This window comes from Mus caroli, unplaced genomic scaffold (genome assembly GCF_978045245.1).
Source record: "Mus caroli unplaced genomic scaffold, Mus_caroli_1 scaffold_14, whole genome shotgun sequence".
Taxonomy (NCBI): Eukaryota; Metazoa; Chordata; class Mammalia; order Rodentia; family Muridae; genus Mus; species Mus caroli.
The window spans coordinates 37,168,563-37,193,749 of record NW_028227269.1 but is presented as its reverse complement, the minus strand read 5'-3'; the positions used below and the strand labels follow the sequence as shown (position 1 = coordinate 37,193,749).

Sequence of the window (25,187 nt, the reverse complement as noted above, 5' to 3'; positions counted from 1 at the left end):
TGACATCACATCCTCTCTACCTCCCAGTGACCCCTACACTCAATTCCCTGTCTCAAATTGCATCTTTATACTTCATGAAAACCTTGCAAACTATTTCTGATGACCTTATCTAGAAAGCAGAGTTTGTTTGTCTTATCAGAAGAGCCTGAAATTGGAGGACTCACTATTGCCCAGTACCTTGTAAAACAATGGATTCCAACTGGGCCATTTCCAGCTGGAATTTGGTTGCAGTTGTGCTAAGTTCATGTTGACAGGGGAAGCTGCATCTGGAAGAACCAATGCTTTTCCTCCCCAGGTGGTGCCCTGAGTTCTGAGAGGATGGACCAGTGATGGATGCCATAAACCTGAGCAGTTTTCTGTCCCATTTATTTTTATAGGTTCCACACCTCTAACATTATCATAATAATGTTTTAGGTTTCTAACATATGACAGTTTGTAAAAGTAACTAATAAAAATGAAAACAGTGTATCAAACTCGATGAATACTTTGAAACAATTTCCAAGTGTGCTAATTTTTGATCTTCATGTAGAACCACAGTATTTTGGGAAATCATTAGAGAATTTGGAAGGCATATGTGACATTAAGAGGAAAGGAAGGTCCCTGGACAGCCAGCCTGTGGTAGATGGAAGAAATACATCCAAGCACCTGATGTGAGCATCACTAAGATGGATGACTGTGTTATGGAGAGTCTACTGAGTAACAGGCAGACATGAGGAGGCCATAGTAAGGTACTGGTCTAGGCTGCCACCAAGAGTCAGGTCCAAGTCCAGGGTCTTATGACACCTGGGGTCTGTGTTGATGTCCTAGGCCCATGTTATCACCAAAGACTGAAGGAATGTACTGTTAGCCCTGCCCCTCATCAGCCACAGCACTTGGGAGAGTTGGCTCTGCCCCATTGCCTAAGCAGCTCAGTAGAGCTCACTCTGATATCAGGGAGAGAGAGTGAGCCACCCCTGAGAGTGTGAGTGTGGGATAACTGGTCTCAAGCATAGTCTGTTGTAGGGTGGCATGGGCAAAGAGATGCCCCCCACTCTTTGCCACCTGTGGCAGGGGAGAAAGCTGTCTGTGAGGTCATAAAGACTGGGAGAACTGGCCCTTCCCTTGACAGACTGCAACACTGGGGAGAGCGGGCTCTGCACCTTGCCTGGGCAGCACAGTAGAGCTGACCCTGGTGGCAAAAACTGCAGGTAAGCAGGCCACAAGAACCTGAGAGCAGGAGAGTAAACCTTGCCCCTTATCAGCTGAAGCACTGGGTGAGCTAGCTCAGAAAGTGCTGGAAATCTTGTATTGGTGGTGTGAGCTCACTAGAAAGAGCAATCTATCCAACTCAGCTACCTCTCAATCCCAGATCTGGGACTTTTAATTGGCCCACCCCATCATCTACCCTATCTGTTATTTGCTAGAGCCCATGAAAGTGTCAGTCCTACAGATCCAAAGTTACAGGACCTTCATGACATGGGATAACAACAGGTTATCTGAGAGAAGTTCAGATGAGCATCCAGTATAAATGGTGTAGCAGAAGCCAGAAGCCTCAGTCCAGAGCAATGACTTCTTGAAGTGAACACTTGCAAGTAATGATACGTGGCTAAAAAGGTATACTCTGTTACTATAATAAGATCTTTTATATTCTATATTATATTATATTATATTATATTATATTATATTATATTATATTATATTATTTTGGGATTAGGTTGCAAGGGCAGAGGGCAGATTCAAAGGGATAGAGATGAGTTGAATTGGGGTGCATGAGTTATTTTAAACAAAAAGGAGAAGAGGGAGTCTAAAACACAATAAAAACAGATCCTAGAAAGTTTAGTCTCTATTGTATCTCTCAATTCTTAGGTATATTATAAAAAGCAATTTGATTTTCATTTGAGTAAATTTAAGCAAGGGGCTATAATAGTTAAAAGACTTTTGTCTATAGTTAAATACTTGGCTTGGAGATTTAAAGTTGTATGGTAAGTTAGCCCTCATTTTTATGACTGAAGGTGGTAAAGGATTTGAAATGTTATCACGAGTTGGCAGCTGCATTCTAGTTTGCCTCCATTCTTTCAGTTTGCTTCATGATACCTGCTATCACCATCAATACACAGTGTTGCCAGCTGCTCTTCTGTGCCCCAGTAGCCTCATGCCATGCACCTATTATGTACAATTACACAACCATTTCTAACCACTTAAATCTATAATCAGCCCAAAACAACAAAGGTTTCTGCTCAAATGCAGCACATTCTATGTGTGTATTCAGGTATAAAATTATTTTAATAAGGGATTCATGTAAAATTTCAGATGATTGTAAGATCCTGCTAAAGATCAGAATTTCTCCCGCTCTCTCTCTCTCTCTCTCTCTCTCTCTCTCTCTCTCTCTCTCTCTCTCTCTCTCTCTCTCTCTCCCTCTGTGTGTGTGTCTGAATATGGATATTCTACTGAAAACTGAGGGAGATGTTGCTTTCTGTGACTCTGTTATTCATGTTTACCAGGGCTGGAAACAGATGGCACACCACCTGACTCAGAAGAGTCTAATGTAAGATTCATTGTACTTCACAGGAAATCGAGGATTAAGCAATAATACAGAAGGTGACACAGCACCTCAGTAACCAGTCACACAGTATGATACAGTCAAGTGGCAAAGGGAGAAGAGAAAAAGACAAAGAGAAAATGAAGTCATCTTACTATAGGTCTTGATGATTGCTATATTAAAACGCAGGCACCCTCTATTCCCAAAACTTTGACTGAAGCAATAATAGTTTGTGATTGTTGTTAGGACTAAAAGATTGTTCTGGAGGTATGGAGAGATCATTCAACAGCTAAGAGCACTTGATGCTCTTGCAGAGGACTAGGATTTCATTCTCAGTACATTTATGTCATCCTAAAACCATCAATGACTGCAGTTCAAGAAATCCTTCATAGTCTTTCTGGTCTTCACTGGCATACACATGATATAGAGAGATCCATACAGGCAAACCATTCATACATATGAAATATAGTGTGCTTTACTTTAAGACTGTTCTGGCATCATTTAAGAATTGTCTTAATTAAACACCAAAAATTCTTTCAATAAATGTACAAATGAATTGGAATGACAAGTCTAAGTAAAGTACAAACTGACCAACAAATATATGAAAAATGTTCAACATCTTTTGTCATCATCAAAATACAAGTCACTGAACCAAGCATAGTGGATCATGACTGCAGTGCCATCACTTAGAGATGGAGACAGGAAGTTCTCTGAATGTTTGAGGCCAACCTGAAAATCTTAGTAAGTTGAAAGAGAGACTAGACTACAGAATGAGACCCTGTTTCAAAAGAACAACAGATAAATTTCTGCATTGAGATTTTATCTCACCCCAGTTAGAATGTCTTTCATTAAAGAGTTAGACCTGGATTTGATAGTCTGTTTTCATGATTACTTAGACAGGCCTTGGGCAAGAGGAAGTCAGCTTGGACTACACAGAGAATTCAAGGTCAGTTTAGATAACTTAGTAAGGCACTCTAGTTCAGTGGATAGTAGTACATCTCTTCCAGAAAACACAAAGCCCTTTGTTTGATAAAATATAAAAAATAAATAAAGCCAACAAATGCTAACGGAGATTCAGAAGAACAAAGGAATCCTTAAGGCATAGCTCATGAAGTTCCACTCCTACTGAAAAACAATTGGCAACTAATGACTTCTTAGGGACAGAGACCCAGTTTTCTTTGGACATGGCCCTTAGAGACTGACAATTATCCTGTGGATAACTGTACCTATATGTGTGCACATAACTACAACACTAGGTGAACTCAATGAATTTAATAAAGAATACATGAAATAGAGAGGAGAAAGTTGAGGGCTTACAGGAGGAGTTGGAAGGAAGAGAGTGGGAGAAGTATTTAAACAAAACATAAGATTTGTCTCTGAAATTTTCAAAAAATATTTTTTTAAAGAACCCTCACAGACAGATGGTAACAAGTTAAGTTACTCCAGTCTAGTGTACAAAAAGTATAAAGTTTTCTAAAAGTAAATCAGTAGGTAAATCAATAAATAAATATAAGAATAAAACTTTAGGTAATTACCATGGATATATATACCTAAAAGTATCAAAGTCGACACAGACTAGAGTTACCTGAACACCCACATTTATCACAGCACTATGCCCATGACCAAGTTAAAAAATCAACAGTTAGCCATTAGTGGATAAGAGGATAAAATAAATGCCACGTAAATACACAACAATTTTTTTCAGCCACAGATAGGGATGAAATAATATAATTTTCAGGAAAATGAATGAAACCAGGAATCATCATAGTAAGGGAAATAAATCAGATTCAGTGTGCCAGTTTGCTTTCTGTTGATGTGAGGAAACGTTAAAGCAGCCTGGGGAGGAAAGGGTCCTTTGCCTTCCGTTCCATATCACAGGCCATCACTGAGGGAACTCAGGGCAGGGACTTAAAATCAGGGACCTAGTCAGAGACCATAGAGGAGCACTGCATATTCTCTTGCTCTTCATGGCTTGCTCAGTTTGCTTTCTGATGCAACCCAGGACCAGGACCCCCTGCCCAGGAATGGTGTTATTCCTAGTGGTCTGTGCCCTCCCACATCAATCATTAATCAAGAAAACACCACTCAAGGTTGCCTATCTATAGCCAGTCTGATAAAGAGTTCCTCAATTGAGGTATCATCCTTCTGGGTAATTGTAGTTTGTGTAAATCTGTCAAATTAACCATCACACTCACAAAGAGAAGTATGACATATTTAGGAGAGGGAAAGGGTATAAAATCAAAAGAGGAAATGTTAGGATTTGGAAGTAGTAAAAGGGTAATTGTAATCAAAGTGTATTCTATGCTTATATGAGAAAAATTATAATTAAATCCATTACCTTGTATTTATACTAATAAAACTGTACATTAATAACAATGAATTTGTATTACCTTTGAGACATAATAATAGAGAATTATGGAGACACACTTATTGAATATGTAGAAAGGGGATCTAAGACTAGAAAGGTGGCTCAGTGGCTCAGAGTGCTTGTTGCTCCTCTGGTGTACCTAAGTTCAAGTCCTAGCATCTACCTTAGGTGCATCATGACTGTCTATAACTGCAGCTCCTGAAGATCCAACAGTCTCTCTCTCTCTCTCTCTCTCTCTCTCTCTCTCTCTCTCTCTCTCCCTCTCTCTCTCATACACACCCAAACACGCACACTTAAAATTTTAAAATAGAAGAAAGAAAAGAAAAGGAATATAGTGGTACATTTACACAATGGAGTACTACTCAGCTATTAAAAAGAATGAATTTATGAAATTCCTAGCCAAATGGATGGACCTGGAGGGCATCATCTTGAGTGATGTAACACAATCACAAAAGAACTCACACAATATGTATTCACTGATAAGTGGATATTAGCCCAAAACTTAGGATACCCAAGATATAAGATACAATTTACTAAACGCATGAAACTCAAGAAGAATGAAGACCAAAGAGTGGACACTGTGCCCCTTCTTAGAATTGGGAACAAAACACCCAGGGAAGGAGTTACAGAGACAAAGTTCGTAGCTGTGATGAAAGGATGGACCATTTAGAGACTGCTGTATCCAGGGATCCATCCCATAAGCAGCTTCTAAACGCTGACACCATTGCATACACTAGCAAGATTTTGCTGAAAGGACCCAAATATAGCTGTCTCTTGTGAGACGATGCCGGGGCCTAGCAAACACAGGAGTGGATGTTCACAGTCAGCTATTGGATGTATCACAGGGCTCCCAATGGAGAAGCTAGAGAAAGTACCCAAGGAGCTAAAGGGATCTGCAACCCTATTGTTGGAACAACATGATGTACTAACCAGAACCCCAGAGCTCTTGTCTCTAGCTGCATATGTATCGAAAGATGGCCTAGTCGGCCATCACTGGAAAGAGAGGCCCATTGGACTTGCAAACTTTAAATGCCCCAATATAGGGGAATGCCAGGGCCAAAAGAATGGGAATGGGTGGGTAGGGAAGTGGGAGGCGCTATGGGGGACTTTTGGGATAGCATTGGAAATGTAACTGAGGAAAATATGTAATAAAAATATTAAAAATTTAAAAAAAAGAAATAGAGGGAAAAAAAAGAAAAGGAATATAGTATGGAATAACTTGGATTACATGGGGTGGGTAATTTTACAATGACTCAAAATGATATATAAATATGGTGTGCAAACAGGTGCAAAACCCACCTTCCACTTAACCTAAAAATTTGTACCAAATGGTTCCAGAGTTTGCTTTTATTCAAAAATGAAAGTTTTAATCTAACATGCTCATTAATTTGTATATTATTGGCAGCTGTAGCTGCTCTTGCACTACAATAGTACAGAAGTAGTCATAGGAGAGAAGAAAGATCTTGTAACCACCTGACTGTTACATAAAAAGTTTACTTTACTCTGGGCAGGATGATGTCTTCCTCCACTAACGTGAAGATAAATTATCACTATTCTGAGAACCGAATGACAGCACCTAAACAGAAGCATGTTAAGAAAACAGGCCCATGGGCAGGGATCCTGCTTACTTGAAGGTGATATGTCTGGGCTTTCCTACTCTTCACTCCTATCATCCTCATGAATCCAAAGCAATATCAGTTGAAGAGAGATGAAACAGCCTTCTTAATGGTCTGACTTTAGCTTCTGACTTCCCTGTGGAAGGAACTCACATATATAATGGATGTGGCATCTTCCATAACCTCCTGCTGCTATAGCTTGTTGAGTCATTGCTTCTGTCAGGTTGGCACAACAGAAGAAAGTTTCAGACCAGGCCATAGACAAAGACCACCATGTGAGGATGTATTCCTAACCTTGTTATCTTTGTAACTCGTTGTAATACAGACTCACCCCTAGAGACAGAGTGGCATTAAAGTGCAGTCAAGACATTTACAAATAAATTACTGCCTGCAAAAATCATAATAAGTGAAACAGCATTTCATCCGCAAAGAGCACACTTGAAAATCCGTTATCAAAGTCAATTTGCTATTTCCACCCTACATTAGCCTAATAGAATGCACATGAGGCACAGCCGGTGGTGTTCCAGCACAGACTCTCCAAAAAATAAGCTTTAAGGATTTCAAAATATCTGGGAAACTGCATTACTGGTCAAGATAATGGTATTGCTGTAACAAATGAAAAATAGCAGCTGAAATACATAAGGACATGAGACTGGGCATGAACAATCTGGTCCTGACACGATCCACCATCTGCCACTTCAGGCATCTTTTACAGCAGGCCAGTGCTTCACCTGTTTTAAATTTTAAGTTAGCATTAGCTAGAAGAATGGCCATGGGGACAGGAGGATAACTTTTTTACTGCCCTTCTTCAATACTCCACAGATAAGGAAAAAAGGAGAGAGAGAGAGAGAGAGAGAGAGAGAGAGAGAGAGAGAGAGAGAGAGAGAGAGAGAGAGAGAGAAGAGAGTGAGAGAGGAAAGTGAGAGAAGAAAGGAAGAAAAGAAAACATTGCCTCCTGTGATACAAACCCAAGGGCCATTTTACTCTCAAAAGAGCCATGTTACTAGACTAGACAGGTGATTATGTGGAAGCATTGAAAACAATTTCTTTTCACAGAAAACATTTATACAAAAGGAGAAAGTGAAAGACAGAGTATTAAAAGATCAATTTGCAGCACATCCATTTCCTTGGGCACTTCAGAATTCATTCAGCTTCATAGTTAGAATATGACAGGTCATTGCAAAATATAACGGGCTTCTTCATTTCTCCCTTAGTGGAAGTGGCTCAACTATAAGGCTTCCATAAAATTAGTGCTGTTATTAGTGTGATTTTCTTAGCACTATCACTCTGTCGTGGAAATTTTCCTTAATGATACATTGCATGGCTTAAACATGCATTATATATGTTGTTTTGTATGTAGGCCAATTCATAATGAGAATAGAGGACAGGGCATTCTCTTTAGATCTGTTGCTTGGTAGCAATAACTTCTCATTCTAACTGAAATAGCAAAAAGAAATATACAAATTTTACTCATCCCCTTCCTTGCTAACCATGGCATCTGCAAAGGCTTTCACTTTCATTCTTAGAAGACTCTCAACTCTGAAAGCTTTTAGATAGGTTTCCCAAAACTTCTGACCCTTGTCGATACACTATAATGAATAAGTTGTACATAAAGTACATTAAAGGTCAAATTTTCCACCAATGACATATTTTGTAATAAGAAGATATATGGCTGAAGCCTTCAGTCTTAGTTAAGCATTAAGGGTAAGTGGTAATGCTTGTTTCTATACATTTAAACTGCTGCTCAATGATATATTATATTTGCATATAAAATTTGAGCTTCTGGGAAGGTCATTATGAATTGATTTCCAAAGCTTAGGAATAAACTGTTTAAATTACCCCCATTAGTCAGAATTTAATTTCAATTTCTCAACTTCCAAAGAGATACAGTTGGCACTTCCATAGAAATTTCTACAAGCTTTCATATGTCAACATACGATGTTAAGTTCCTATGCTATCAAAAGTAACTAATCATATCATTTTTTTTAACAGGAAAGGGCTTTAATAAGATAACTACTTGGTTACATTTTTCCTTTTGGTTATTTCAGAGACCTGTGAAAAATACTTGGACAAATGATGCCCACTCAAGGGTATTGACAACTTATAAGAGAGACAAAAAAGGTAAGAGAAAGCTAATTTAAAAAGCAGGTAAATTGGTTAAAAATTGCTGCTAAAGAAACAAAAAGGACCTACTTGAATCAGGATTTTACCGAGTGACTTGAACACAGGCTTAGTTTGTTGTTTGTATTTCAAGGAACATAAATGATTAGTTCCAGGATTCTTTTTTTTTTTTTTCAGAATTGTTTAGAGCAATTTTTAGAGAAAAAAATCCCTCTCTATTTTAGTCCACATGGAATAAACAATTGTGGGGCACACCAATTTGATGCTAGCTAACATGAGTAAGTCATTCTAATATTATGCTGATATGTCTTCAGATTGGCCAGTGCCTAGATCAACAAAATGAAGTGGAGTAATTCATTGAACAAATATTTATGCAACACTTTCGCAACCCCAAAGGGACACAGAAGCATTTGCCCCGAAAGTCTGCTAGAAGAGAGTGACACTGAACTGAGTTCTTAGTAATAGCTCAAGGGTGAAAGAGAAAAGAGTTTCCCAAATAATATATGGAGAAACACAAAGCAGAGAAAAGAAGCAGGAGTTGTGATAGAAGTTCACAAATCCTATTGTCCTTGCTGGGGTGTAAACATTGAGTTGTGAGAGGTATGACTGCAGAGTGGGCAGAGTGGCAAGAATCAATTGTGAGAGATTTTGCTCCAAATTATAAATCTTGGGTTTTGTCTCCCTATTTTTACAAAGATGTTAAAAGAGTTCAAACACAGAAATTGACTATTTATTTGGGTATTTATGAGGAATCCTTCCTAGTAAATGTTCAGATGCCTTTGATTTGCCCAAGAACAGAGAAGGAAGAGCAATTACAAAATAAATAAAATAGAAAGGACAAAATAAGACATAATGAGCAAAACTAAGACAATGGCCTCAGGAACAGACTAGAAATAATGGTTAATTTCTCAAAATGATGATTACATGATAAATTAAGAATGTGTGATGAATAGTGTATTGATACATTTACTATATACTTCTAAGATTCCTTCTTGCAGTTCATTTACTAAGGTAGAAAATATGGGCTGTACATAGAAATTTGTACAGGAACATTTTTTTTTCCTTTTTAATACACCAACTATCAGTTTCCTGCATGACAAACCTTTTGTGCTAAGCAGGAGAATTAACTGCTAAGTGCTTGGAGGAGCTTCCGTCAACATATTTGATTGGTAGATGATTACATGAGATGCCCCAAAGATCATGAAAAGCTGTAGAAGATTCAAGAGGAGACAAAATAGAAGCAGTCAAACAGGAAGAAGAAGAAGAGAGTTCTGAACTCAAACTCAAGTGGATAGGGAGTAAGGCTCCATATTGAAAATACAGCAGAAAGGACCAAAAGATAAAGGCCAGAAAAGGACCTCACAATTAGAATCATCAGAAATCATGTTATAGTGGATAAAAGAACAAGCAGGAAGGTAATATAAAATATTAGGAAGAGTCAAAATTGGGTGGATTATTAATATTGTGAAGGAAAGCAAGATGTATAAACTTGCAGTCAAATACATGATGCTGTCTTGTATTTTCTACATCTTTGCCTGATTAATGAACATTCAATTATAAAAGAGTTCATTTTAAAAGATGTTGACAACAAGAAGAACTATTCAAAGAATTAACCAAACTCGGAGTTGGTTCTTCGAGAAAATCAACAAGATAGATAAACCCTTTGCTAGACCCACTAGAGGGCACAGGGACAACATCCTAATTAATAAAATCAGAAGTGAAAAGGGAGACATAACAACAGATCCTGAAGAAATCAAAAAAACCATCAGATCCTTCTACAAAAGGCTATACTCAACAAAACTGGAAAACCTGTATGAAATGGACAAATTTCTAAACAGATACCAGGTACCAAAGTTAAATCAGGATCAAGTTAACGATCTAAACAGTCCCATATCCCCTAAAGAAATAGAAGCATTCATTAAATAATCTCCCAGCCAAAAAAAGCCCAGGACCAGATGGGTTTAGTGCAGAGTTCTACCACACCTTCAAAGAAGATCTAATTCCAGTTCTGCACAAGCTATTCCACAAAATAGAAGTAGAGGGAACTCTACCCAACTCATTCTATGAAGCCACAATTACTCTGATACCTAAACCACAGAAAGATCCAACAAAGATAGAGAACTTCAGACCAATTTCCCTTATGAATATAGATGCAAAAGTCCTCAATAAAATTCTCGCTAACTGAATCCAAGAACACATTAAAGCAATCATCCATCCTGACCAAGTAAGTTTTATACCAGAGATGCAGGGATGGTTCAATAAACGGAAATCCATCAACTTAATCCATTATATAAACAAACTCAAAGACAAAAACTACATGATCATCACCGTAGATGCAGAAAAAGCATTCGACAAAATCTAACACCCATTCATGATAAAAGTCTTGGAAAGATCAGGAATTCAAGGCCCATACCTAAACATGATAAAAGCAATCTACAGCAAACCAGTAGCCAACATCAAAGTAAATGGAGAGAAGCTTGAAGCAATCGCACTAAAATCAGGGACTAGACAAGGCTGCCCACTTTCTCCCTACCTATTCAACATAGTACTTGAAGTCCTAGCCAGAGCAATTCAACAACAAAAGGAGATCAAGGGGATACAAATTGGAAAAGATGAAGTCAAAATATCACTCTTTGCAGATGATATGATTTTATATATAAGTGACCCTAAAAATTCCACCAGAGAACTCCTAAACCTGATAAACAGCTTCAGTGAAGTAGCTGGATATAAAATTAACTCAAACAAGTCAATGGCCTTCTTCTACAAAAAGAATAAACAGGCTGAGAAAGAAATTAGGGAAACAACACCCTTCTCAATAGTCACAAATAATATAAAATATCTTGGCGTGACTCTAACTAAGGAAGTGAAAGATCTGTATGATAAAAATTTCAAATCTCTGAAGAAAGAAATTAAAGAACATCTCAGAAGATGGAAAGATCTCCCATGCTCATGGATTGGCAGGATCAACATTGTAAAAATGGCTATCTTGCCAAAAGCAATCTACAGGTTCAATGCAATCCCCATCAAAATTCCAACTCAATTCTTCAACGAATTAGAAAGAGCAATCTCCAAATTCATCTGGAATAACAAAAAACCTAGGATAGCAAAAACTCTTCTCAAGGATAATAGTACCTCTGGAGGAATCACCATGCCTGACCTAAAGCTCTACTACAGAGCAATTGTGATAAAATCTGCATGGTACTGGTATAGTGACAGACAAGTAGACCAATGGAATAGAATTGAAGACCCAGAAATGAACCCACACACCTATGGTCACTTGATCTTCGACAAGGGAGCTAAAACCAACCAGTGGAAGAAAGACAGCATTTTCAACAAATGGTGCTGGCACAACTGGTGGTTATCATGTAGAAGAATGGGAATTGATCCATTCCTATCTCCTTGTACTAAGGTCAAATCTAAGTGGATCAAGGAACTTCACATAAAACCAGAGACACTGAAACTTATAGAGGAGAAAGTGGGGAAAAGCCTCAAAAACATGGGCACAAGGGGAAAATTCCTGAATAGAACAGCAATGGCTTGTGCTGTAAGATCGAGAATTGACAAATGGGACCTCATGAATCTGCAAAGCTTCTGCAAGGCAAAAGACACTGTCAATATGACAAAAAGTCCACCAACAGATTGTGAAAGGATCTTTACCTATTTTAAATCAGATAGGGGACTAATATCCAATATATATAAAGAACTCAAGAAGGTGGACTCCAGAAAATCAAATAACCCCATTAAAAAATGGGGCTCAGAGCTAAACAAAGAATTCTCACCTGAGGAATACGGAATGGCTGAGAAACACCTGAAAAAATGTTCAACATCCTTAATCATCAGAGAAATGCAAATCAAAACAACCCTGAGATTCCATCTCACACCAGTCAGAATGGCTAAGATCAAAAATTCAGGTGACAGCAGATGCTGGCGAGGATGTGGAGAAAGAGGAACACTCCTCCATTCTTGGTGGGATTGCAAGCTAGTACAATGACTCTGGAAATCAGTCTGGCAGTTCCTCAGAAAATTGGACATAGTACTACCTGAGGATCCAGCAATACCTCTCCTGGCCATATATCCAGAAGATGTCCCAACCGGTAAGAAGGACACATGCTCCACTATGTTCATAGCAGCCTTATTTATAATAGCCAGAAGCTGGAAAGAACCCAGATGCCCCTCAACAAAGGAATGGATACAAAAAATGTACATTTACACAATGGAGTACTACTCAGCTATTAAAAAGAATGAATTTATGAAATTCCTAGGCAAATGGTTGGACCTGGAGGGCACCATCCTGAGTGAGGTAACACAATCACAAAAGAACTCAAATGATATGTACTCACTCTTAAGTGGATATTAGCCCAGAAACTTAGTGTACCCGAGATATAAGAGACAATTTGTAAAACACATGAAACTCAAGAAGAACGAATACCAAAGTGTGGACATTTTGCCCCTTCTTAGAATTGGAAACAATCACCCATGGAAGGAGTTACAGAGACAAAGTTTGGGGCTGAGACAAAAGGATGGAACATCTAGAGACTGCCATATCCAGTGACCCATCCCATAATTAGCCTCCAAATGATGACACCATTGCATACACTAGCAAGATTTTGCTGAAAGGACCCTGATATAGCTGTCTCTTGTGAGATTAGGCCGGGGCCTAGCAAACACAGAAGTGGATGCTCACAGTCAGCTATTGGATGGATCACAGGGCCCCCAATGGAGGAGCTAGAGAAAGTATCCAAGGAGCTATAGAGATCTGCAACCCTGTAGGTGCAACAACATTATGAACTAACCAGTACCCCGGAGCTCTTGACTCTAGCTGCATATGTATCAAAAGATGTCCTAGTAGGCCATCACTGGAAAGAGAGGCCCATTGGACATGCAAACTTTATATGCCCCAGTATAGGGGAATGCCAGGGCCAATAAGTGGGTATGGGTGGGTAGGGAAGTGGGGGGAGGGTATATGGGACTTTTGGGATAGCATTGGAAATGTAATTGAGGAAAATACGTAATAAAAAAATTCAAAAAAAAAGATGTTGAGGTATCATTAGAAAATAAATGTCTCATCATTTAAGATCACTAACTCATATTGCAGATGCTTGCACAGACTGGCAGAGTAGTAGGGAAAAGTCAGTTCCCAGCACCCACATGATGACTTATAACTGAACTGAAGTACAATTCCAAAGGATATGATGTTCCTCTTCTAGCCTCTGTGGGCTCGTGATACACATTAATTCGGGCAGGCTCACATACATCACAGAAATAAAAAGTAAAAATAAAGACAAATAAGGACCTACTAGAAACAGTTGCTAAAATGGGTAATATTGAAAGGAAACATGAAGGATGTGAGCTGGGGTGTGTAGAGTGGGTAAGGTCTAGGCTTTTATTATTCTTGAGTCCATGGGATACTGCCACAGAAGATCAGGTTATGCCTTCCTTGATCAAAAGGCTCATCACTGTCCTGTAAGAGAAGAATAGTTCATGACCTGTTTGAAGGACAGCACATTGCCAATCCTCATAAGATTCTGAACAAAAGGTTCTCAAAAATTTGGACATAAGTCACAACAGTAATTTTCCTCATTTATATTTTCTAATAATTGGTGAAAGTAAATAGTGGCACATTAAAATCTGATCCATACGCAAAAGCTGCCTTCTTAGAAAAGAGACAGTTTCACAAAGACACTGATGAAGTTCAGATGATTCAATCACCAATCTCAACTTTGAAGTGGCATGCTTCCTCCCCCTGCCTCACTTTGACCAGAATATATCACTGCTGCAAAGCAATTTGCACTTTGCAGCTTTAAAGAGAGCAGAAAGGACTGGACTTGCCAGAAGGCACTTGAGCAATTGTCACAGGCAGATTGTTTATTCAACCAAGAGGTTTATTATTATTTTCATAGCATTCTGCAAAGATCAAGGGAAGGCGCTAACAGGCTTTGTTATATTTTTAAGATGGAGTTTAAAGAATTATAAAGCAATACATCATCAAACTGTTTGACACGTTACATGTGTGGGCTGCCCACATAACTTTGACTAAAGAATGTAGTTCATTGAAAGCAACAATTAGACGAATTTTTTTTTCTGTATCTCCCCCCCCCAAAAAAAAAAACAACTCTGTGAGCCATTGCTTAACTGTAGTTCACTAATAGTGTTCAAACTAAAAAGCAATCTTGGCACTGAACTTCAGGATCCCTTTGTAAATTTCAGATGACATTGATAAGGGGAACATTAAGTTCATTGTTGAAAGCAAAAGGTTCAAAACTTCTGAAGGAGGCCACTGAAGAAGGTGTTTTCCCTGTAATTCTACAACATTGAGAACAAATCAAGTTCACGGGATGTTTCGAATTAAAATACAAAATTACCCAAGCTGGGGAACTGAGAAGCAATTCTTTGAGTTCTCTCAGGGTGCCCCAATTTACCCATGTGTCTTATTTCTCTACCTTTTATTCAATAAAAGGGGTAATTGTAGGTCCTTGAAACACACATACAGGTCCATTCTGTCCTTTGTTTTGGTGCTTCTGTGATCATTGCTTTATTTAGATTATGTTTCTCATCTGACTTGTGTCCAGGATAGCCTTCTGGGCCAGGCTTGCTCCAATGTCTCCATAGTATGTTTTATGTCTACATATACTGGAAGAACTTGAATACTAGTTGCTTACTTTGGTGGTTCTCTCTCATTAATCTCTGAACTCTCTGTACTTCTAAGTACCAGACTCATGGCATTTTCTTTTCATCTCTGTATTTTCCACACATGGTAGAGGCCAAGAACAGGCACCAAATAAACATTTGCTGAATACACAAATGCATAGAAGGGAAACTACTCGATCCAATATTCTTTTGCAGAGCTTCTTTGGGATACATTTATAGAAACATGATTTAGAGTGATTTCAGCTCACCCTCAAAATTTGGAGCCAGAGTCAACATTTCCCATATTTCAATCAGCCTCAGTTTCAGCATTTGCCCTGTCCAGTGCAAGAACACCAGGAAGACAGAGTACAGAAAAGTACAGTGTCATATAGTTCCTTGTTCCTAATACTTGTATAAATAGTTCCCAGGAGGGAAGAAAGCACCCGAGCTTAACATCTAACAATACCTAAGAAAGGCCACAGTCCTATGGAATCAAATGGCAGCTTCATGGTAATATTCCTGTGTTTTAACACTTACTGAAAGGGACTTAATGACTCTTGGCTCAAGATAAAATCAAGCCAAATCTATAACAATTTTTAATACAAATATACACTGTATTGGTGTGTGTTTGTGTGTGTGTGTGTGTGTGTGTGTGTGTGTGTGTGTGTGTTTGAGAATGATATATACTTGATAGCCTGATTATGGCCTATATAGATTTCCTTCATTTTAGTGTTAATCCTTTAGTGTTGAAAGTTATGCACATTAAAAAATAATAATGGGTATGTTGGTTTGAATGAAAATAGTCCCCATAGATTCATTGGAAGTGGCATTATTGGAGGTGTGCCCTTATTGGTGAAAATGTGTAAATATAGAATCTGAAGGTAGGGCTAGGATGACTCTGTCTTCCTGCTGCCTGGAGATCCAGATGTAGATCTCTCAGTTCCTTCTCTGCCTGGGTGCTGCCATGCTTCCTGTCATGATGATAGGCAAAATCTCTGAACTATAAGCTAGCCACAATTAAAAGTTTTCCTTTCTAATCGTTGCTGTTGTCATGGTGTGTCTCTTCACAGCAATAGACTAGCAAACTCTAACTAAAACAGTGGGTTCTGATGGCAGCAAGGATGTTAGCAAGAGGGTGTGTGGGTATGTGGCACAGGTGTTTCCTCTTTAGTAGTATACTCGATTTCTAGCTTTCATCATTTAAACTGTGTTTAGTTATAGGAGCTAATGCATTCATTTCTGTATATACATGGGGTCTGGAATGCGCAGGACAACACTCCAGGTATTATAAAGGAGACAGTGGCCTCTTTCCTCAAGGAAATCACAGGCTATCAAAGGAGACAAATGTAAAATGTGTTCCAGGAGATTCATGAGCATGTATTGAGTTGTATTGTAAACCACGAAAGAAGTAAAAAATCCTGTTGTTACCGTTGCTCCCACTATCCATTAAAAACAGAGATAAAACATTGTTATTGGAATTCTCCTCTCCTCTGCATTGTTTTGAAAGAATATTTACTGAAGTTGTTTATCAATTGTAGTTCTCTGGTAGAATTCCGGAGGTTGTTTATATATACTAGCATATCATCAGTGACTACTGATACCTTGACTTCTTCCTTCCCAATTTGTATTCCCTTGAGCTCCTGTTGTTGTCCTGTCTAAAAGAAATGCAGGGGGAAAATGGAGCAGAAACTAAAGGAATGGTCCAACAGTGACCTGACCAGTGCATCCTGGGATCCATCTCATGGGCAGGCACTAGACCTGACACTATTTCTGACACCATGTTATGCTTACAGCCAGGAGCCTAGCATGGCTGTCCTTTGAGAGGCTCTACCAGCAGCTGACTGAGACAAATGCTATTTTTTTTTCTTTCTTAATTAAACCAAAATGGGGGAATGTTAGTATTCTGTTTAAACTCCATCCCACACTTACTTGGCAACAGCCAGGTAGGCCTAAGCCATTATAAAAGGGGCTGCTTGCCCCCTCCTCCCTCCCTTGCTTCTCTCTTGCTCTCCCCTTCCCAACATGCTCATAGCTGGCCTCTATTTCATTACTCTCTCCCTCTCTCTGCCTCTACTACCCTCTTAAATCCCTTTCCCCATGCCCTGAATAAACACTATTCTATACTATAACATCCTGTGGCTGGTCCCTTAGGGAGAACGGATACCTTGGAATGGGCCTGCTGAGACATCCCCTTCACCCACACCTGACTTTACCTCTATAGAACATATCCCTTTTCTCTTTCTCTTTTTCTAAACACATCATAAGGGTGACAGTACTCAGTTCACCTGAAAAACAGGTCTGGCCCCGCCCCCAGCTGGGGACCCTGCTGGCTGGCCTACCCACTCTGCTCCTGAGCTCTGTTCCTTTTTCTCCTTGAAAAAAGTGGGTCTGCCCTGCCCCTTGCATCCTACCAGGGGCCCTTTCTATGAGACTTGCTTTCCAGAGCTTCTGCACCTACCTACCATCCTCCCCTCCCCTGTCAAAGCTTGCAGTCACAGGAAATGCACCTTTAGCTCTGCTCACCCCTATATGCCCCTAAAACAGCTTTCACCTTGTCTGAGAAACTGCTTTCCCAAACGCAGGAGTGATCCCCCCCCCCGCCCCCAGGACTTATAAAGTGAAGGATAGCGGCACCACAAAAATAGTGTGCTACTTCGAGTGCTTTGTTTTTCCCTTCCCACCATAGACTCTGAGAACCAGAAGTACTGGGCTGCAACTTCTGACTGCTAGTAGAGAGTCCCACTCTGTGGCCAGTCAAAGGAAACACACTGTTCCTACTGCCACCACTGTTTGCAGCCACTCCTGGTTCTGTAGCAGGAGCGCACATGCCATTATCATGTATCCTAGTGATCTGTACTCCAGGCTACAGGTCATGCACCTGTTCCACCCCTGCTGAGCACATGCCTGATGCCTCAACTGCACTCATACATGCCAGTCCGTTGTTCCACAGACTAGCCATTCCCACGGCTTGCCTGCCAGCTTAAGACTTTCTTTCCTATCCTGTCTTGATAGATGATGATTTTTACTACTGCCATTGAATCATAGTGTGCTCTATTCAGATATAACCAATCGATATAGCTCTCAATCCTGTCAGAAGTAGGCTAATTATTAAGTTTATGACAGATAGAATTCCCGAAGCCTCTAACAGTTTCTTCCACGAGGTCTCAGAAGATGTGGACCCAGCTACAAGATATTGCCTGGCTTGTGACATGATAATCACTGAAAAACGCAGTGGACAAAACTGGATACCCTGAGTCAAATGACTTAGCTAAGTCAAGGTAAACCATTTCTCATGTCACATGTATCCATTCCACAGAGAAAAAGCCCTGTGTCTTCTGCACTTGAAAGCCAGACTGACTCTGCCCAAGTTGCCATGGAGACCACATATAACTGGTAGATAACTGGTAGATTATTGTCTATTCTTTCTCAGACTTCTGACTTCATTGACAGCTAAGGTAACTGTAGCTTGACAGTTAGACAAAGCTTTCACATGTGTAATCTGTTACCCCATTACCCAAACTCAGTATCTATTGATTAAATATTTCCTCTTCTTGTTATGCCACTGTCCTAACATTATTTGAGTTCTTATAAATTTACCTAACTCTAATAAAACATTCCACTGTACAATCCAACTTTTTAATCACAAATTCTTATTCCTTCTATTCCACAAAAGGCTTGTCTTAAAGACTGTTCATGTTACTAATTCATGTTATCTCTTTTGTAAACTTATAAGCTACAGGAAAGTCACTCAGATCTACCTCTCATGGACCCAATAGACTCCATCCAGAGAAGTATATATGTCTAAAGTTCCCACTTGCTACCTATTCCTCTGGGTTAGATTCCTAACCCAGGGTGGGATTCCTCTGGGTTTCAAATGTACATCTTAAGGAAAAAAATTTTTTTTCTTTCTCCCAAACGTACTTAATCTTATTCTTTACCTATAATAATGTGTTTCAACATCTTGTCAATTCCGAGCACTTACTACGTCCAGGACAGCTCCAGAGAAGCAAGTTCTAGATGCTCCTATCTCCTGTCACAGAAACAGATTCTTCTACTGGATCTGTTCCTTCTGACAGCTGGAAACAGTCAACTTTCCTCCGACTGGACAAACATCCCCCATACCCATTCTTCTAGGGTCCCTAGAGACATGTCACCCCCAATGCCAGCATAAAGCAGCCAGATATCACAATGACCCTATTCCTGCTTTGCAATCACCTCTTTCTAATTTTTTCTTTTTAAATTAAACCAAAATGGAGAAATGTTAGCATTCTGTCTAAACTCCACCCCACAGTTACCTGGCAACAGCCAGCTAGGCCTGAACCACTATAAAAGGGGCTGCTTGCCCTCTCCTCTCTCTCTTGCTTCTCTCTTGCCCTCTTGTTCTCTTGAGCTCTTCCTTTACCCCCTCCCTTCCCCATTCCCTCTCCCCCATGTGCTCATGGCTAACATGTTCTTCTCTTCCCTCTCCCTCTCCCTCTCCCTCTCCCTCTCCCTCTCCCTCTCCCTCTCCCTCTCCCTCTCCCTCTCCCTCTCCCTCTCCCTCTCCCTCTCCCTCTCCCTCTCCCTGTGCCTTTCTCTGCATCTTAACTCCCCTCCCCATGCCCTGAATAAACTCTATTCTATACTATACCATATTGTAGCTGATCTGTCAGGGGGGAGGGATGCCTCCACATGGGTCCGCTGAGATACCCCCTTCCCCCATACCTCACCACAAACCCATAGAACATATGTTCTCTCTCTTTGTCTATTTATAAACACATCATGTGGGGTTCCAGGACCTTTATGGAAGAGTTAGGGGAAGGATTTAAGGATCTGAAGGGGATGATAACCTCATAGGAAGAACAGCAGTGACAACTAACCTGGACCCCTGGGAACTTCCAAAGACAGACCAACAACCAAAGGGCATACAAGGGCTGTTCCAAGGCCCCTGGGATATATGCAGCAGAAGAGTGCCTTGTCTGGCCTTGGTGGGCGAGAATGAGCCTAATTCTATAGAGACTTGATGCCCTAGGAAGGGAGGATACAAGGGTGAGTGCACCTTCTCAGAGGCAAGAGGGAGGGAGCGAAGAACTCAGTGATGGAGGGCCAGGAGGAGGGCAACATTTGGGATGTAAATGAACAAAATAATTAATTAATTAAAACTTAATATAAAAACCAATGTGAGAAGTTACAACTGTTTCAACATGGTATGAAACCACTCAATAAAACATTAGTATTCAAAAGCCACATAAAAATGCCATAGTGTCTCAGAACAAATTCAAAGGTCTTTACAAGTAAGAAAGGCTAATAATGCTTTTGTGCACTTCAAAACTTACCAGAAATTTAACACTGCCAATAGACAGATCCTAAGAAGAAACTAACTTTTCCTTATTTCTTGCATGTCATACTAGAGAAATGATATGAATCAAAATTTTTATATTGACTTCAATAATGACATGGATTTCAAACCAAAAATCAATAACAACATAGATCATGGAGAGCTGCTTATTTTGGTCAGCAGCTAATTCCTTGGCAAAGGTGTGCCTTCAATATATCTCTGCAAAAGTGATGACTTTTGTGTGTAGTAGTATTTTCCAAGGTCTGTGTCACATATCTCACAGGCACAAAATAAGAATCACTTTGACATGAATTGCAATTTATAATACTTTTATCAAAAAAAAATAACAGGAGTACTCTTCATTTAGAAAGAAAAGTTTAAGACCATTCATATATGTCTGTACATATATATAGTCAATGCTTGCAGAAGGTCAGATCACTCAGTTCCTTATGCTAGTTAGTACATCTGTTTTGAACAGTTCATTGCTTTTGTAAATTCTCAGTCAAATATTGTCCAATTTATATCCATAATTGATCATTTGTTAAAGGCAGGAAGCACAGGGAACACTGATGTAGAAATGCAATAAGGAAACAAGGGCATAATGATGTAATTCTGCAAATTTTGTTCAATTTTCTCTTCATCAAATCAAAATTCTTGTATATATTTAGTATTCCAAAAGTTAATTTGAAAAACATAAACTAATCTATGATTATTAAATATGGCTTTGAATTGGGGGGATTAGAGAATTACCCTGTGGACAATATTCTAGTTGCAGACTTTTCAAAAAGCTTAAATATCCTCTATCTATCTAGTTAGATAGAATGTTTTTAAAATTACTTAATAAAGTATAGAGCAAGAATTCCTCATACCCCATCATATTAATAACTTGTACTTCAAAACATATTTTAGTTGTATTTTTTCCTTCTTGACAGCTTGCTTAGCTCCAAAGCAAGAACAAATCCTCAAGGGCATGGCTTCTACTACACCATTAAATTTCATTTTCATCAACAAGATATATATTTTTAAAATTATACTTTTAAAAAATGAAAAACTATTATCTAAATAGAAAATGGAAACCTATACATCACTTTTGTACTGAACATTTAGTTTAGCATTTTACATCTACCCAACTATATGTATGTATATACCTATTTTTTTTAAGAATGTTTGGCTCCTTGGGCCACAACCACAATTAGAAGTAACCCATTCCTGGTACTAGATGATTCATTAGATGAAAAAGATGAGCAGTGGGAGCAAGATATGTAAATATGTTAGGAAGCTTTGACTATATTGAGTTCCCATGGTAGTCCTCAAATGACACTTAACTTTAGCTGTCTGTCCTTATATTCCCTTAGTTGTCCCCTTTCCCCTCATCATCCACACTTGATAATCCTGTTCCAGTTCCCACTCCCAACTCATCCATCCATAATTGTCTATTCTATTTCTCTTTTCTAGGGAGGTCTCTCTGTCCACCCACTATCCCCTTACTCTAACCTCTCTTCGCTTGCTCTGTAACCTCTGGTTCTATGGATTGTAGTTTGATAGACTGAACAGCTTATATGAACATAAGAATGAGTTGATATCATATTTGCCTTTCCATGTTTGTTTTACCTCACCTAGGATAACTTTTCTTTCTAGTTCCATCCATATACCTGAGAATTTCATGATTTTATTTTTTTAAGGCTGAATAATACTCTGTATAAATGTCCCCTGTTTTCTATTTTCTTTCACCTGTTAAGGAACATCTAGCTTGATTCCAATTTCTGCCTATTATGAATAGAGGAGCAATGAACATTGTTGAGCAAATTTCTCTGTAGTAGGAGGTATCCTTTGGTCATATTCGCAAGAGTGATATAGCTAGATCTTGGATTCAGTTGATTTCAGTCTTCCTGAAGAACCACTGCACAGCTCACCATAGTAGCTGTACAAATTTGTGTTCCTGCCAGGAATGAATGAATATTCCCGTAATCTATAACCTCACAAGTATACACTGTCTGTCACTTGCTTTTTTTTTTTTTTTTTTTTTTTACCTTTCCCATTCTCTCAGGTATAAAATGAAATCTCCAACTAGTTTTAATTTGCATTTCCTTGAGGACAAACGAAGAACATTTAAGTGTTTCTGAGCCATCTGAGTTTCCATTTTTGATAATTCTCTGTTTAGATATGTACCACATTTTCAACTGGATTACTTTTTAAATTAATATCTAGTTTTTGGGTTCTTCATGCATTTTCTTATCTTAACCTTCTATTAGGTGTGTTGTTTGGAAAAAAATCTTTTCCAAATTTTGTAGGCTGCTTCTTTGTCCAAGTGACAGTATCCTTTGCGTTACAGAATATTTCAATTTTATGAAATCCCATTTATTAATTGTTGGTCTTAATACCTGTGTTATGTTTGGAATGTCCTTAGGAGGTTCATTGTGTCTGGTTTTATGTTGAGGTCTTTGATCCATTTAGATTTAAATTTTGTACAGGGTAATAGCTATGTATCCCATTGCATAATCCTATATGTAGACATCAAGTTTGATCAGCACCATTTGTTGAAGATATTGTGTTTTTCAAGCATTTTTGGTTTCTTTATTAAAATTCAGATATCCATATGTGTATGAACTTATATCTGGGCCTTCAAAATGAGTTCAATATCAGGCTATTTACTAATTGGTTGGTTGATTAATTGATTAATTTATCTTCTCATATACTGTATCCTGAGCAAAGTTTCCTTTCTCCTTCAAGTACTTCTCCATCAACATCCTTCTCTCTACACCAAAACACTCCTCCTTCATTTCCCTTCAGAACAGGGCAAGTCTTCCAGAGCAATCAGCCAAACATGGCATAACAGATTGTAATAAATCTAGGCACCACCTCTCGTATTTAGGCTGGAAGAGGCAAGCTAATAGGAGGAAAAAGGGTCACTGAAACCCATAAAAGAATACAAGACGGCCCATGCTCCTACTCTTAGGAGTCCCACAAAGAGACTAAGCCATACAACTGTAACATATATGTAGAGGACCTAGACTGGAACCATGTAGGCTTTCTGATATCACTTCAGTCCCTGTGAGCCCCTATTAAAACTGATTAATTGAATAATTGATTTGTGGTCTTTCTTATATTATTCTTAACACCTATGGCTCCTACAATCCTTCCTTTTACTCTACTCCAGGACTGCCCAAGCTCCAACTAATGTTTGATTCTGTGTCTCAGTATCTGTTTCCATCAGTTGCTCCATAAAGCCTCTCTGTTGACAGTTGTGCTAAGCATGAATCTAAGAGTACAGCAGAATATCATTAGGAATTATTTCATTGCCTTTTTAAAAAACACATATGATTACACAGTAGCTGTCTTCCAACACACAAAAAGAGAGCATCAGATCCCACTACAGATGGTTGTGATCCACCATGTAGCTGCTGGGAATTGAACTGAAAGAGCAATCAGTGCTCTTAACCACTGAGCAATCTCTCCCGTCCATAATTTGTTTGTTTAGTTGATTGATTTTGTCCTGTCATGTTGTTTCTATTCTAGGTCTGTGGGCTATCTAGTCTCTGGGACTTGGGACTCCAGGCAATATAAAGGATAGGGTATCTCTTTTGGCATGGGTCTCAAGTTGGGCCAGGCATTGTTTGATCACTCCTGCAATTTCTGTGCTACTTTTACCCTAGCACATCTTGCGGGCAGTGCAAATTGTAGATCAAAGTTTTGTGGCTGGATTGGTGTTACAATACCTCTGCTGGAACCTTGCCTAGTTACAGGGGATGGCTTGCTAAACCTCTGAATCCCCTTTTACTAGGAGTCTTAGCTAGGGTTGCTCTCATAAATTCATGGGAATTTCCACTGCACTAGGTTTCTACCTTGTCATCCCACCCCCCACCAATATTGCTCAATTATAGTTGTCTCTCCCAGAACCCTCCCCTTCTGTCCTTATCCATCCTGATTCCTCTCTTTTCTCTCCCTATCCATCACCAGTCCACCTGCAATATCTACACTATTTTTCCTTCTCAGGCATATTCATGTGCCGCCGCCACCCCCCCCCCCCATACCTCCAGTGAATCTTCCTTGTTACTTAAAGTCTTTGGCTCTATGGAATGTAGCAGGGTTGTCTGTTGCTTTACAGCTAATATCCACTTATAAGTGAACAACTGAGTAATACTCCAGTGTGTAAGTGCAGCACACTTTGTCAGTTCTTCAGTTGAGTGATATCTAGGTTGTTTCCAGTTATTGGATGTGGTGAATAAATATGCTATGAACATAGTTGAGCAAATGTCCTTCTAGTAGGATGATGTACCCTTTGGGTATATGCTGAGGAGTGATACAGCTAGGTTGTGAGGTACATTGACTTCCAATTTTCTGAGAAATCATCATATTGATTTCCAAAGTGGCTATACAACTTTACCCTCACACCAGCAATGGAGGGTTATTCCCCTTGCTCCACTTCCTCACAAGCATGAGCTTTCACTTCTGTTATTGAACTTAGCCATTCAGCCAGGTGTAAGATAAAAATCTCAAAGTAGTTTTGATTTGCATGTTTCTGATGTCTAAGGTTTTAAACATCTCTTTAAGTGCTTCTGTGCCCTTTGAGATTCCTCTGTTAAAAATTCTCTTTTTTGAGACAAAGTTCAGAGCTGAGAT

General features: G+C 39.1%; 1 protein-coding gene across 3 annotated transcripts in view; it reads left to right on the top strand.

Annotated features, from left to right (window-relative positions):
* The first annotated feature begins 1,128 nt into the window (after positions 1 to 1,128).
* The window catches only part of LOC110307404 (uncharacterized), an 87,117-nt gene continuing 63,058 nt past the window's right edge, over positions 1,129 to 25,187 (top strand). For 2 of the 3 annotated variants that reach the window (XR_002379382.2, XM_085830132.1), the window contains exons 1-3: positions 1,129 to 1,187; positions 1,404 to 1,593; positions 8,551 to 8,623. The gene's annotated coding sequence lies outside the window, so the exon portion shown is untranslated. Of the gene's footprint in view, positions 1,188 to 1,403; positions 1,594 to 6,397; positions 6,521 to 8,550; positions 8,624 to 25,187 lie in introns of all 3 variants that reach the window. The other variant, XM_085830133.1, reaches the window with a different exon arrangement.